General features: G+C 49.2%; 1 protein-coding gene across 2 annotated transcripts in view; it reads left to right on the forward strand.

Moving 5' to 3' along the window:
* The first annotated feature begins 663 nt into the window (after positions 1-663).
* The window catches only part of LOC122924052 (pleckstrin homology-like domain family B member 3), a 50774-nt gene continuing 37992 nt past the window's right edge, over positions 664-13445 (forward strand). For both annotated transcript variants that reach the window (XM_044274967.1, XM_044274968.1), the window contains exon 1: positions 664-796. The gene's annotated coding sequence lies outside the window, so the exon portion shown is untranslated. The remainder of the gene's footprint in view (positions 797-13445) is intronic.

The following is a 13445-nucleotide window of genomic DNA, read 5'->3' on the forward strand; positions in this document are numbered from 1 at the left end:
AGATTACTACATACAGATATATACAGCCACCACTAGAGGGAGCTCAGGAGATTACTACATACAGATATATACAGCCACCACTAGAGGGAGCTCAGGAGATTACTACATACAGATATATACAGCCACCACTAGAGGGAGCTCAGGAGATTACTACATACAGATATATACAGCCACCACTAGAGGTAGCTCAGGAGATTACTACATACAGATATATACAGCCACCACTAGAGGGAGCTCAGGAGATTACTACATAGAGATATATACAGCCAATCGGCATTGTTACAATGGATCCGCAAAAAAAACGGATGTCATACGGACATCATCTGCTTTTTTTTTTTTGCGGATCCGCGATTTGCGGACCGCAAAACACATACGGTCGTGTGCATGTAGCCTATTAGACAGGATCAGTAAATCTGCGCGGTGGCGTCCCCCCATGGACTCCGTGATTACTGCACCGCTCTGCCGGCCCCGTAGTCATCTCATCCTCCCGACAGATACTAATTAGTTTCTAATGTAAATGTAACAAAAAGGGTGAAACTGTAAGGTCTATTGTGAGAGTGGAAGGGGGCGGGGGTGAAGGGGTAAACAGAGGAGGGGGAGGATTAGGCAGCAGAGGGTGTGTCCTCGCTGTGAGCATAGTGAATCACTAGTTGTGTCACAGTGTGCCAGTGCAGCTCTGCCGGGACTCCTCTACGAGCTGCTACATTGTTACTAGTGCACCGCTCTGACCGGGACTGCGGGACGCCTTCTCCTGGGGACGTCGCCCTTGGTTCACTGTAGGACCCCACCGTGTAAGGTAAGAGGGCGAGAGGCGAGTGTGAAGTTCATGAAAAGTCACAGGAAGGAAAAGTTTATTAGCAGAAGAACGTGATCTGCAGGTTTGGAGAATGTTCAGTGACCTCCAACTAGAACTCTCACCAGGGGCATGGCTGAGGGTTGTAGTTTCACAAGAGTTGGAGAAGCATTCGGTTTTTATATAAGATTCATTGTTATTACGATTATTTCGGCGAATCCAAATGAAGGGCAGAGCTGAGAGACTGCGCTGCACGACGCCGCAGAATAGGAGGGCGCTATGTAAATGATGGGTAAAAATATAGAAGTGGCATCTTCAGTATCCATCCATCTATCCATCTATCCATCCTATCTATCTATCCATCCATCTATCCCCGGATGCCCTTGGTGAGGATTGCTTTCTGCCGGTGTAATCTCCCACCCTTCAGTCAGTCTGCGGAATGTTCTTTGGTCGCAGTCGCTGTGGGGGGCTGCAGGTTTACTCTGTCGTCTCCTTGTGTTTAGTTCCCGTCCGTGCAGCATTACGTAGAGTGCACCGGGCTGACACCAGTACGGATAACATTACAGCTCCACGATAGCGGTCACCCAGCTTTCCCCGGCCCCTGGTCTAGTGTCAGCAGCAATACAAGAGCAGGGAATCAACCCAAAACCTGGGGAAATTGGGCTGTGGCAATCAAGCGGTAATGCCCCTGCGCCGTGGACACACAGGTGCGGTGCAGAAGAATTGGGGGCCATGGACATTGAGCAATGTAGCCCCCGGTCCCAGGAATTTGTACAGGTTTTATCATCATTCCAGCCTCCAAAATACCACCATACTATAATATGGTGACAAGATAATACTGCTATATATAGCCCACATAATTCCACCATGCTGCCAAGATAATATTGCTATACAGAGCTGACATAATATCACCATATCTCCATTTAGTGCTAAGATAATACTACAGTATAGAACCCACATATACCACCATAATGCCATAGAGCATCAAGGTAATACTGCTATATAGATCCCACATAATACCACCATATAGCATAAAGTTAATGCTGCTATACACAGCCCACATAATTCCACCATACTGCTATGTAGCACTAAGATAATATTGCTATATAGAGCCCACATAATACCACAATACCTCCATATAGTGCTAAGATAATACTACAGTATAGAACCCACATCATACTACCATAATGCCATAGAGCAGGGATGGCCAACCTGAGGCTCTCCAGCTGTTGCAAAACTACAACTCCCAGCATGCGCAGACTGTCTACAGCTAGCAGCCTACAGCAGGGCATGGTGGGAGTTGTAGTTTTACAACAGCTGGAGAGCCGCAGGTTGGCCATGCCTGCCATAGAGCATCAAGGTAATACTGCTATATAGATCCCACATATTACCACCATATAGCATCAAGTTATTGCTGCTATACACAGCCCACATAAAACCACCACACTTCCATGTAGCACTAAGATAATATTGCTGTACGGAGAACACATAATACCATCATACCGCCATATAGTGCTAAGATAATACTACAGTAAAGAACCCACATAATACCACCATAATGCCATATAGCATTAAATTAATACTGCTATATACAGCCCACATAATTCCACCATACTGCTATGTAGCACTAAGATAATATTGCTATATAGAGCCCACATAATACCAGAACACCTCAATATAGTGCTAAGATAATACTACAGTATAGAACCCACATCATACTACCATAATGCCATAGAGTAGCAAGGTAATACTGCTATATACAGCCCACATAATATCACCATATTGTGCCAGGTTACTGCTGCTATATACAACAGACATAATGCCGCTATATAGTACCCGCATAATATTGATATTTTCTTTTGCCAACATTGTGCAGCGCTAATACCACTTCACACAATACTGCCATAGAGTTCCCACATAATACCTCCATACACTGCTGGACCATTTTAGTTTGCTCCTGGGATTTAAATTTTTTAAGGGGGTCTCTAAGGAAATGCGGGCTCTCATTGCCTGTTTGCTACTCCTTAAAACTGTTCCTAAAAGGAGTCCTCTTCTCACAATGTGTGCAGATGTGTCCTTCTGGTCACGGAGTTGCGGTTGTAATTGCACCGCTATAATCAGTATTGTTGTTGCTGATGAGAAGCATCTTTCATATGTTTACTGGTAAATTCCAATGTGAAATGTCTGGGAGGCAGGGGCAGGCCATATTGACTTTAATCAAGGTGAAGTACTGAATGGCGGTATTCATCTGACGGCTCTGCCTGTGTAATGGCCACACTGCTGTTTACCTTTGATCCCATGTTCCGGCGGGTCTGGCATTCATTATCCCGGGGACTTTACCCCTCGGTCTAGGAACGGAAATGAGAACCTACAATGTCTGCCATGTAAGGGGGCGTTCGGAGAGATTTAAAGCAGAACCCCCCCCCCCCCCTTCCCCGACTCCTCGCCCATGTCGTACCTGGTAAACCTCCCTTTGTCAGCCAACATTTATCTGCAGGTCATCTACAATGATTTTAGAAATCAGACAAGCTGAGCTGCAGTGTAAAGCATGGTGGACAAAGCAGCATCCTGGGGACATGTTTGGGGTCGTCCTTCTCCCATTGTATACGGTTACCTGCTATCAGGAACATATGCCGCCTCTCTGACACCTATGGACACAGCAGGTCACAGGTGTTGTCACACGTCACCACCTATCGCCATGCACAGACGGTCGGCGTTGAACCTGAAACAGTGGAGGCCATTGTAACCCAATCTGCCCCGACCGATCTGATTACCGCAGTCCTCCTTAAAGGGTGTGAATACTTTTACAACCATTTTACGGCACAAATGAATTTAAGATGGAAAAAAAAAAAATGAAGTTGCTTCGCCGCTCGGCAGGATTAAAAATCTACTATCGTATTGTGTGCACAGCTCCCGTGCAGATCGATGTGTCTCTATGGTGGCGCTCCGTAGCATAGTACGATTCTTGGTATGTTCTCGGTCACCCAGCTTTCCCAGTTACAGACAGAGCCGCTGATGGAGGAAGACGTACTGCGAGGGTTTTATCCACTGATTTCTACTGGTGGACTAGTGGTCGCTATGCTGCCATCTTGAATGCCGCCATCTTGGATGCAGATTCCTGACCTCTGAGCCTGCACGTTTTTCTTGGTTCTTCCGCCGGTTACTCGCCAGGACTCCTCGGCCTCTTTTGTTCCGGTTTTACTGGGTTGTTTCCCCTCTTTTTATGAAGGAGTCGCTCCCCGCAGTAAATCACAATGGACGCTTTCAGCTCAAGACACATGAATGTCCAACTGTGAAATTGTGTGAAAAAAGGCTTCGCTGTCGGCCGTTACCAGGACATTAAAACATTCCCATAAAAGTCACTTTTTTGTGGTACTTGAGGGTTTTTATTTTATTTTACTTTATTTTTTTGCATTGAACCATCTGGAGGGTTTTCGGGGGGAGAGGAGGCTGATGGCGACACTATATGGCCCCGCTGCTTCGTTTTCAGTCACACTCTTGTAAAGTTTGGCAGAACCCCCCCCCCCCCCTCCCCTTTGCTTTTGTCTGGCACCTATGACATATGGCACAATGGCGGGCACCTCACGTTACACCTGAGGGTATCACACTACACAGGGAATGGCAGCCTGCCCTTGGCCTCATTCACATAGCAACCGAAAACTGCCTTTGCTGCCCGTAGCAACCAATCACAGCACAGCTTGCATATTTCAAAAGCAGAATTTTAAATGAAAGCTGCGCTGTGATTGGTTACAAAGACAGCTCCCTATATCTCCCCAAAATGTCTTCCAGTTCCTTGCGTAGTCAAAATCTCTGCTTGTTGTCTGTGACAGGAACTTGATTAGGCTTAAAACATGGCTGAGAGTGTGATACAACTGTAGTTATTACATGAAGCCATGGTCACACAGAGTCACACAGAGTCACAGCAACTCTGCTTAAAACCGGGGAGTCCAGATGTAGGACACTCCCTCTCTGACACCCATATGGGCACATGGACTGAGGATAACTGCATGTATTTCCCCTTTAAGGGAGTGTTTCAGGATGAGGGGGAGATTTATCAAACTGGTGTAAAGGAAAACTGGCTTAGTTGCCCATAGCAACCAATCAGATTCCACCTTTTATTTTCCAAAGGAGCTTTGTAAAATGAAAGGTGGAATCTGATTGGTTGCTATGGGGATAGTTCTACACCAGTTTTAATGAATCTCCCCCAAAGGGTTTTATGCAACCGTTTCTGCTGCCTATAGCAACCAATCACAGCCCTGCTTTCATTTTCCCAGAACAGAATTTGAAATGAAAGCTGTGCTGTGATTGGTTGCTATGAGCAACAGAGGCAGTTTCTGTTTTAGACTGTTCCCTATATCTCCCCAAAATGTCTTCCAGTTCCTCGCCCTAGTCTAGATCTCTGCTTGTTGCCAGTGACAGAAACTTGATTGGGCTTAAAACATGGCTGAGAGCGTACCGCAAATGTAGTTATTACATGAAGCCATGGTCACACAGAGTCCTCCAGAGCGGAAATCATACTACATGTAGGACACCCCCCTCTCTATGATATCCATATGCACAAATAGGGCATATGGACAGGAGATTCCTGCATGGACAATCCCTTTAAGGAATGCTTCAAGATGAAGAGATTTATGACACTGTCTCTGTTGCCCATAGTAACCAATCACAGCGCAGCTTTCACTTCACACTCTGCTCTTGAAAAATGAAAGCTGCGCTGTGATTGGTTGCTATAGGCAACAAAGAAAGATTTTTTTTCTTTCAGTTTAATAGGCCCAGTACACGGCCTGTGGGGGGCGGAGCATGACACAGGGATTTGCTCTCTCATTGATGTTCCTTGCAGGCCCTGCGCTAGTCAGTGAGTTTTATCTGGAGTGCCCCTTTAAGGGACTTGTCAGTGTCCTCCAGGATAACAGCAGAGGTGACAGACATCATGGTCTATATGCAAAAAAATGATGGAAATGAGGGCGCCCTGAGCGACGCTGCTCCATTCCCTGGCAGGAATCGTCCGCCCCTGTCCTGTCATGATACACGCAGAACCAGTTTGGAGACGCGTCTTCTCATGATATAAACATGCTTCCTGGCACATGAGCTCTTATCACAGAAGTGCAACCGTCACTTCTAATCATGGTGACCCCCTGACAACTGACAACATCTGCAATCTAGTGGAGTCCTCTCCTTGTCCTGTATATCTGGTGCCCTGGTTGGCCAGACAATAATTTTGAATCAAGGGAGGGCAAACAAGGCACTTTCCTAGGGGCCTCCACTACCCAGGGGCTCCAGCATCCACTTCTCTGCAGTCTTTCTGTTGTCCTCATACACATTAGACTGTCTGCCCCGGTGTCATGGCTTCTGGTCCCCTCCACCGCGTTGCTGTGCCTGGTGCTTTGTGCAATGGCCGCCATCGACTTATAATGGCGAGTTTCCGGCATTTTCACTTCAGGAATATTACTAAATCTGCACCATTCTTATCATCAAAGCAAAGGTTCCCCTCCAGGAGCCTTAAATTATCATCAGGTTCTGATACAGCTACTGGAGGGGTGCTGGGATACCCCTTTAATACAGCATGGGCTGAGTATGCCAGTGACACGGCCTGGTCCATGGTCACACCATGCTGTCTGATTAGACTGTCATGACCTTGTGCCCCAGCAGCTGGGACAGTGAAGAGACCCCTGTCCGTTCGTCTTCATTTTTGGGATGGAGTTCCCCTTTAATTTAACTCTGTAATTTTTATGCCTGAGATAAAGCAGAGGGCAGAATTCACCTGGATATGAGAAATGCTGTGATGACACACCCCGGGGTGACTCCTGGGGACCAAAGGTGCCTGCCAGGTGGCTGCCAGTCTGCACAGCAGGGATGGCCGCCCGCGTGTCAGTCTGCACTGTTGTGCTGGCATTCTGTTTATGAACCAGGAGGCTCAGGATGAACAGTGCTATCTATCCTTGGGGCTGTGAGAGGTCAGGGAAGTAATGGCAGGAGCTCTGCATGTGATGGCGGAGTGTAAATTGGACAATGAGATTAGGAACTAAAAATGAGATAAGCTGCGGAATCAGGAAGTCATTTCAAGATACACCGGGGTGGGGGGGGGGGGGGAGCGGGTGACGTGCCAGCGGTTCTAGAGCGGAGTTCGTGCCGTGGTACTAGACAGCTTCATGTATGACCTCGGCTATAACATGGGGATCAGCAGAAATCTGTGCTTGCTGTCAGTGAATGGAAACACTGTTGTTTACATAACATATTACCTAGAGCTAGCTACATTTGTCTCCAGTCTAGAGAAGTGAGCTAATTCTAGACTCCAGACTGATACATTGTAGCAAACTGACCACAGGCGTTCTGCTCGGGGACTGTCTGGGCTGCACACAATGGGGGTCATTCACTGCGATCCTCGAAGTAGTTTCTATGCCAGGTTCCCCTAATTTATGACAGGCACACGCCTCATCCCCCGGCAGCACAAGGGGGAATCAAATGCCGGTCTTTGTAAATGACCCCCAATGTTATTTTACATCTGCATCCGTCTAGAAAATCCTGAGCTCTGACGTCAGCACCCCAGGACGATCCCTGTTACCTGCACCGATACATTGTAACGAAAGCAGCGAGGGAGAGCAGCTGATAGGTTTAGGGTGCAATTGTAGAAAACGATCAGTTCTAGGTCTGTGTTGTTTTTCAGCCTTCAGAGGAAAGCAACATTTCCATTCACTGACAGCAAGCATACAAAGCACAGTCTGGACCCCTATCAGCTGGCTTTATACAGACTGCTCAGTCTTTATGTAAGCTCAGAGTCTTTATTGTGTAATTCAGCTTTCTTTGTCAGTCACCATCTTTAAGATCTCTGCTTGCGGTCAGTAAGCTGAAAACCTGTATGGTCCTAAGACTTCTCCCAGTCGATGCAATCAGCGGCGCTGATACATTGTAACGAACAGGGGAGATCTGAGCTGTTGACGTATTTAGCTCATGGATTGTGTGGACTGGATGCTGAACATTCGCAGTTGATGATGAGAGTACGTGATGACGGAGGCAGGAAGTTGGGGGTAGTAAGGGGGGTGAACGTCTTTTGCGTCTCTTCTGCGCTCCGGTGGCGTTCTGCGCTGTGTGGTTTGTGGTGACTTTGTGCTCTGTACAGGGCAATTAGCATGGACGAAAGTGACTCTCCTGAAACACTCTGTGCTGCACTCTCCACAATTTGATTCTTAGTCTGTGGCCTCTCACTTGTGTCCGGTCACCTCACGACACTGCCTCTGTCCTCACAGTATCACAGGAATGGTGCTCTCCTTAAATACTCTGTGCTGCTGGGGAGCCTTCTCTTCCCTCTAACTCTTCCCCTCATGGCTCATGTCCTCCTGTCACATGCAGCCCTGTCCTCACTAGCATCATCAAATTGGTCTCCTGAAATACTCTGCGCTGCTGTGCTCCTCTCAGTCCATGACTTCCTGCTTCTCACCATTCACCTTTTTCCATATTGACTATTCCATCACATGCAGCCTTGTCCCTCTGCAGAAATCCTCTGTGCTGCTGGGGTCCCTGCTTCTGCCTAATGTACAGTCTGTAGCCTCTCAGGTTGTCCCCTCCTCACATCATCCCACACATCTCCTGCATCCCTAAGTAATAACCTGGAGGCAGGACCATCCCCATAAGATCAGTGCACCCTCTCCTGAAATCCTCTGTGCTGCTGCGAACCTGCCTCTGCCTAATGTACAGTCTGTAGCCTCTCACGTGTCCCCTCCTCACATCATCCCACACAACTCCTGCATCCCTAAGTAATAACATGGAGGCAGCACCATCCTCTCAAAAGCAGTGCACCCCCTCTCCTGAAATCCTCTGTGCCGCTGTGGACCCAGCTTCTTTCAGTATCCTTTGCTTGGCAGCTGTGTTAGGTGTGGGGCCGGGCTATAGGGATGCACTAGAGGACCTGACACCTGCATTCAGTAATACTAAGGGTGGCACATGTGCCCCCGGGGCAGTTACACCGGTCTCCCTGGTCGGTGCGGCGCCCTGTGGCATTTACGGCCTGTGCCCCATACTCACCTGACTGCCAGGCTGCCCTGTCGTGCTGTCGCTGCCCTTTCTGGGAAGCCTTCCAGGAATAATATTTGCAGAAACCTGCAGTATTTGGTCGGCGCAGGAGGAGGGGGTGTAGTGTAGCATTCTGCCCCATACAGATAGCCTGGGGGGGGGCAGCTTCTCGGGGTCAGTGAGGTCAGTGCTGCCCGCCTGCCCTCTATGAGCTGTGAACAAGCAGGACTGTCCATTCTGGCATCCGGGTAGTGCCCAGTGGGACAACTGGGGGCCCACAGCCCCTCATACAGGTGCAACATAAGAGCAAGGGGCCCATAAACCTATGACCCAGAGGGCCCCAACCCCTGATGATGAGCCATGAGTGCCAAAATTTCGAGATCGCCAAACTTTAGGGACTGGCAATGATCCCTATTGATTTGCAAAGAACCGTCTGTAATACCTTCTTCCACCAGCTGTTGGCGCTGTAGTCTGTTTTGGGGAAAAGTTGGGTGATTTCCAGAATGGCTGCCCTGGCGGTTTCCTCGAGGGTTGTCTTTTCCCTACCCTGCATAGGTTTTAGAACAGAATGGCCTTTGATAACAGCGCCACCCTGTGCGCAGGTTGTGTCTGGTATTGCAGTTTTCTGTATCTTCTCTGGGGAGGAGGCCATACATTCCGGAGATTGCTGCAGGTTGACGACGGGTTTGGCGAGGACTCGTATACATAATATGTTCCCGTACACATTTACGGGACATTATTACTGTCACCAGAGGGCGGCACCCTGTATTTATAGCAGTGTGAGTAATGTGGGCGCAGTCCATCACCACGTGGTGCCCGTACCAGCTCATTAAATAATGTGCCCGGATTCCGGAGAGAGAGTCCATAGCGAATCCGCCCCGTGTGAATGGACAAAAATGTCGCCAAAATCTGCAGGGAATCCACCCACAGTCCAGAGGAATCTACGGGCAGAATAGTTCCCCTGCAGGTTTGGGTCACGCCACTTCTGGACACGGTTTCCACATGGATTCCATTTCAAACCGCGGATTGTGTCCCTATAGCGTGCAAAAAGAAAGATGGCGGTTGGCCTTGAAAAATCTGCCATCATTCTGCAGCCCGAGCCCTATTTGGGGCATCTCTTGCAAAGTGATAGAAGAGACCCCCCCCTCCCCCACACAGGAGCCCACCATTACCCAGACTGGGAGCTGCTATCCCTGGGTGACCGGGCTTGTCCCTGCATTACACTGGGGCCCAATGATTTCAGCTGGTCCGGGGCCCATAACTCACGTCTGCAGGCCTCGTGTAATTGGTGCACAGCCGTGCTCCTCACTATTGGCATCTATAGGGTTAACACCTGTGGCGTGACGCCGTAGCTAAGAGCGCGCCGTGCAAACAGGTAAAGCAAACACGCGTCATGTCAGGGACACCGAGGATCCTCACCCCTGACCTGTGTATGTGACAAAGGGGAAACGGCAGGGGCCCCGGGGCCAACTATCTATAGTAATATCTATCTGTCTACAGTCCTGATCAAAAGTTTAAGACCACTTGAAAAATGGCCAAAAATCCTATTTATCACGGCTGGATCTTCACAAGGTTCCAAGTGGAGCTTCAACATCCAACAAGAAGACATGGGAGGGAGACAAAGGATTTTCTGAGCATTCAATTTAATGAAAACAACGAATAAACTGAAACAGGGTGTTTTTCAGCTGATCAGGTTTAGGACCACACCTCCAAAAAAGACCTAAACCCCCCAAAACAGAAATTCAACCTCCAAACATGACCTCAGTAATGAGTAGCTCCGCCGTTATGGTTTCGGCATGCTTGATGCAAGCGTTTCCATGAGGTGAGTGGGAACATTTCTCCAAGTGGTGAAGACGGCCGCACGAAGGCCATCTACTGTCTGGAACTGTTGTCCCTTTTTGTAAACTTCCCTCGCCATCCATCCCCAAAGGTTCTCAATTGGATTTAGATCAGAGGAACACGCAGGATGGGCCAAAAGAGTGATGTTATTCTCCTGGAAGAAGTCCCTTGTCCTGCGGGCATTGTGTACTGTAGCGTTGTCCTGTTACCCCACAGACGAGGGCCCTCAGTCATGAGGAATGCTCTCTGCAACATCTGGACATAGCCAGCGGCCGTTTGACGCCCCTGCACTTCCTGAAGCTCCATTGTTCCACTGAAGGAAAAAGCCCCCAAGACCATCATGGCGCCCCCTCCACTGTGGCGCGCAGAAAACATCTCAGGTGGGATCTGCTGGTCATGCCAGGAACGTTGGAAACCATCAGGACCATCAAGGTTACATTTATTCTCATCAGAGAATAAAACTTTCTTCCACCCTTGAATGTCCCATGTTGGGTGCTCTCTTGTCTCCTGCAAAGTCCAAACGAGCAGTTCTGTGGCGTTCAAGGAGACGAGGTCTTTGAAGACGTTTTTTGTTTTTGAAGCCCTTCAGTCTCAGATGCCGTCTGATGGTTATGGGGCTGCAGTCAGCACCAGTGAGGGCCTTAATTTGGGTCAAGGATCGTCCAGTGTCTTGATGGACAGCCAATTGGATCCTCCGGCTCAGTGCTGAGGACATTTTTTGGGTCTTCCACTTGACTTTTTTGTTCCATTCCCTCAGGATCATTTAAGAAATTCCAAATTACTGTCTTACTGCATCCAACCTAGGCAGCGATGGCGCGCGGTGAGAGACCCTGCTTATGCAGCTCAACAACCCGACCACGTTCAAAAAGGGAGAGTTTTTTGCCTTTGCCATCACAACGTGTGACTACCTGACAGAAGATGACAATGAATCCAGATCTTTGCACAGATTTGGCCTTTTAAAGGCAGGTGGTCCTAAACTTTGGATCAGGACTGTATTATCTATCTCATATCTATTATCTATCTATCTATCTATCTATCTATCTATCTATCTTCTATTATCTATCTATCTATTATCTATCTATCTATCTATTATCTATCTATCTATCTATCTATCTATTATCTATCTATCTATCTATCTATTATCTATCTATCTATTATCTATCTATCTATCTATCTATCTATCTATCTATCTATCTATCTATCTCATATCTATCTATCTATCTATTATCTATGTATCTATCTATCTATCTATTATCTATCTATATCTCTCTATCATCCTTTACTCTATGGTTATTATGACTGTTCAGATACCTTTGCCTTTAATGCAGATAACTCTCATCCTCCGGGTCCTGCCTCCTCTTTGCCTTCGCTAATCTCTCTGGGTACAGGAGGAGGATCACTGTTCCTGTTCTTACGAAACTCATGGAACGATGGGAATCTTCTGAGGAGGATGGGTGTCCTCGGTGCCTGTAGCCGTAGGTGTGTACATACAGATGTAGCAGAGCTAGGTTTGTCATTTGATGTGTCTTGCTACTTGTTTTTTCACATAGGACAGTCAGGTGCAGCTCCAGGACACAACCTTACTCACATCCTGTGTGTTACCCTCCTGTGTCTCTCAGGAAGCTGAGATACAGGTCGCTGTTTGACGGGTTCCTAATACTGCTGAGCCAGTGGTCTCCGGTGATTTCCATTCCCTGCAGATCTGATCAGGTAAAGAAAGTCATGGGCGGCTACCTGCTCTAGTGCCATACAGCTCCACATATCTCAGCTTCCTGGAGCCCTGTGAGTGAGATAGATCATACTGGGGAGAACTCCACTCCAGGGGTGCACCTAGCCTTTCTGCTGCTTGAGGCCAAAACTGAAATTTCTTAATCTAACCCCTTTGCCAGAATGAAAGCGCCCATTGCCCACGGCCCTTCCGCGGCCCCCCTCTTGCCCACGGCCCTTCCGCTGCCCCCCTCTTGCCCATGGCCCTTCCGCTGCCCCCCTCTTGCCCACGGCCCTTCCGCGGCCCCCCTCTTGCCCATGGCCCTTCCGCTGCCCCCCTCTTGCCCATGGCCCTTCCGCTGCCCCCCTCTTGCCCATGGCCCTTCCGCTGCCCCCCTCTTGCCCATAGCCCTTCTGCTGCCCCCCTCTTGCCCATGGCCCTTCCGCTGCCTCCCTCTTGCCCATGGCCCTTCCGCTGCCCCCCTCTTGCCCATGGCCCTTCTGCGGCCCCCCTCTTGCCCATGGCCCTTCCGCGGCCCCCCTCTCGCCCATGGCCCTTCCGCTGCCCCCCTCTTGCCCATGGCCCTTCTGCGGCCCCCCTCTTGCCCATGGCCCTTCCGCGGCCCCCCTCTCGCCCATGGCCCTTCCGCTGCCCCCCTCTTGCCCATAGCCCTTCCGCGGCCCCCCTCTTGCCCATAGCCCTTCCGCGGCCCCCCCTCTTGCCCATGGCCCTTCTGCGGCCCCCCTCTTCCCCTCCCTGGTGCTGCCTGAGGCGATCGCCTCGCCCGGCCTCATTGGTGGGGCGCCCCTGCTCCACTCACACCTGAATGCTGAGGATTGGAGTGGAGTCATGCCTCAAATCATCATGATGCACTAACAATGCAGCCCCAAAGGGTTAAATGACAGCTTGAGCTCTGCTACATCTGCATGTAAGTATCTATGCACACACGCGTGTTGGGGCAGGCAGAACATGAAATAATGGCATTGTCTGACCTGGAACATGACTAGCTGTCACACCCAAGGAGCACATCCCGGCTCCCACTCCCAGGCTGGGGCGCAGCAGAGTTTATTACAAGCCAACCCATGACAGTTGTGACGA

This window comes from Bufo gargarizans, unplaced genomic scaffold (genome assembly GCF_014858855.1).
Source record: "Bufo gargarizans isolate SCDJY-AF-19 unplaced genomic scaffold, ASM1485885v1 original_scaffold_2179_pilon, whole genome shotgun sequence".
Classification (NCBI taxonomy): domain Eukaryota; kingdom Metazoa; phylum Chordata; class Amphibia; order Anura; family Bufonidae; genus Bufo; species Bufo gargarizans.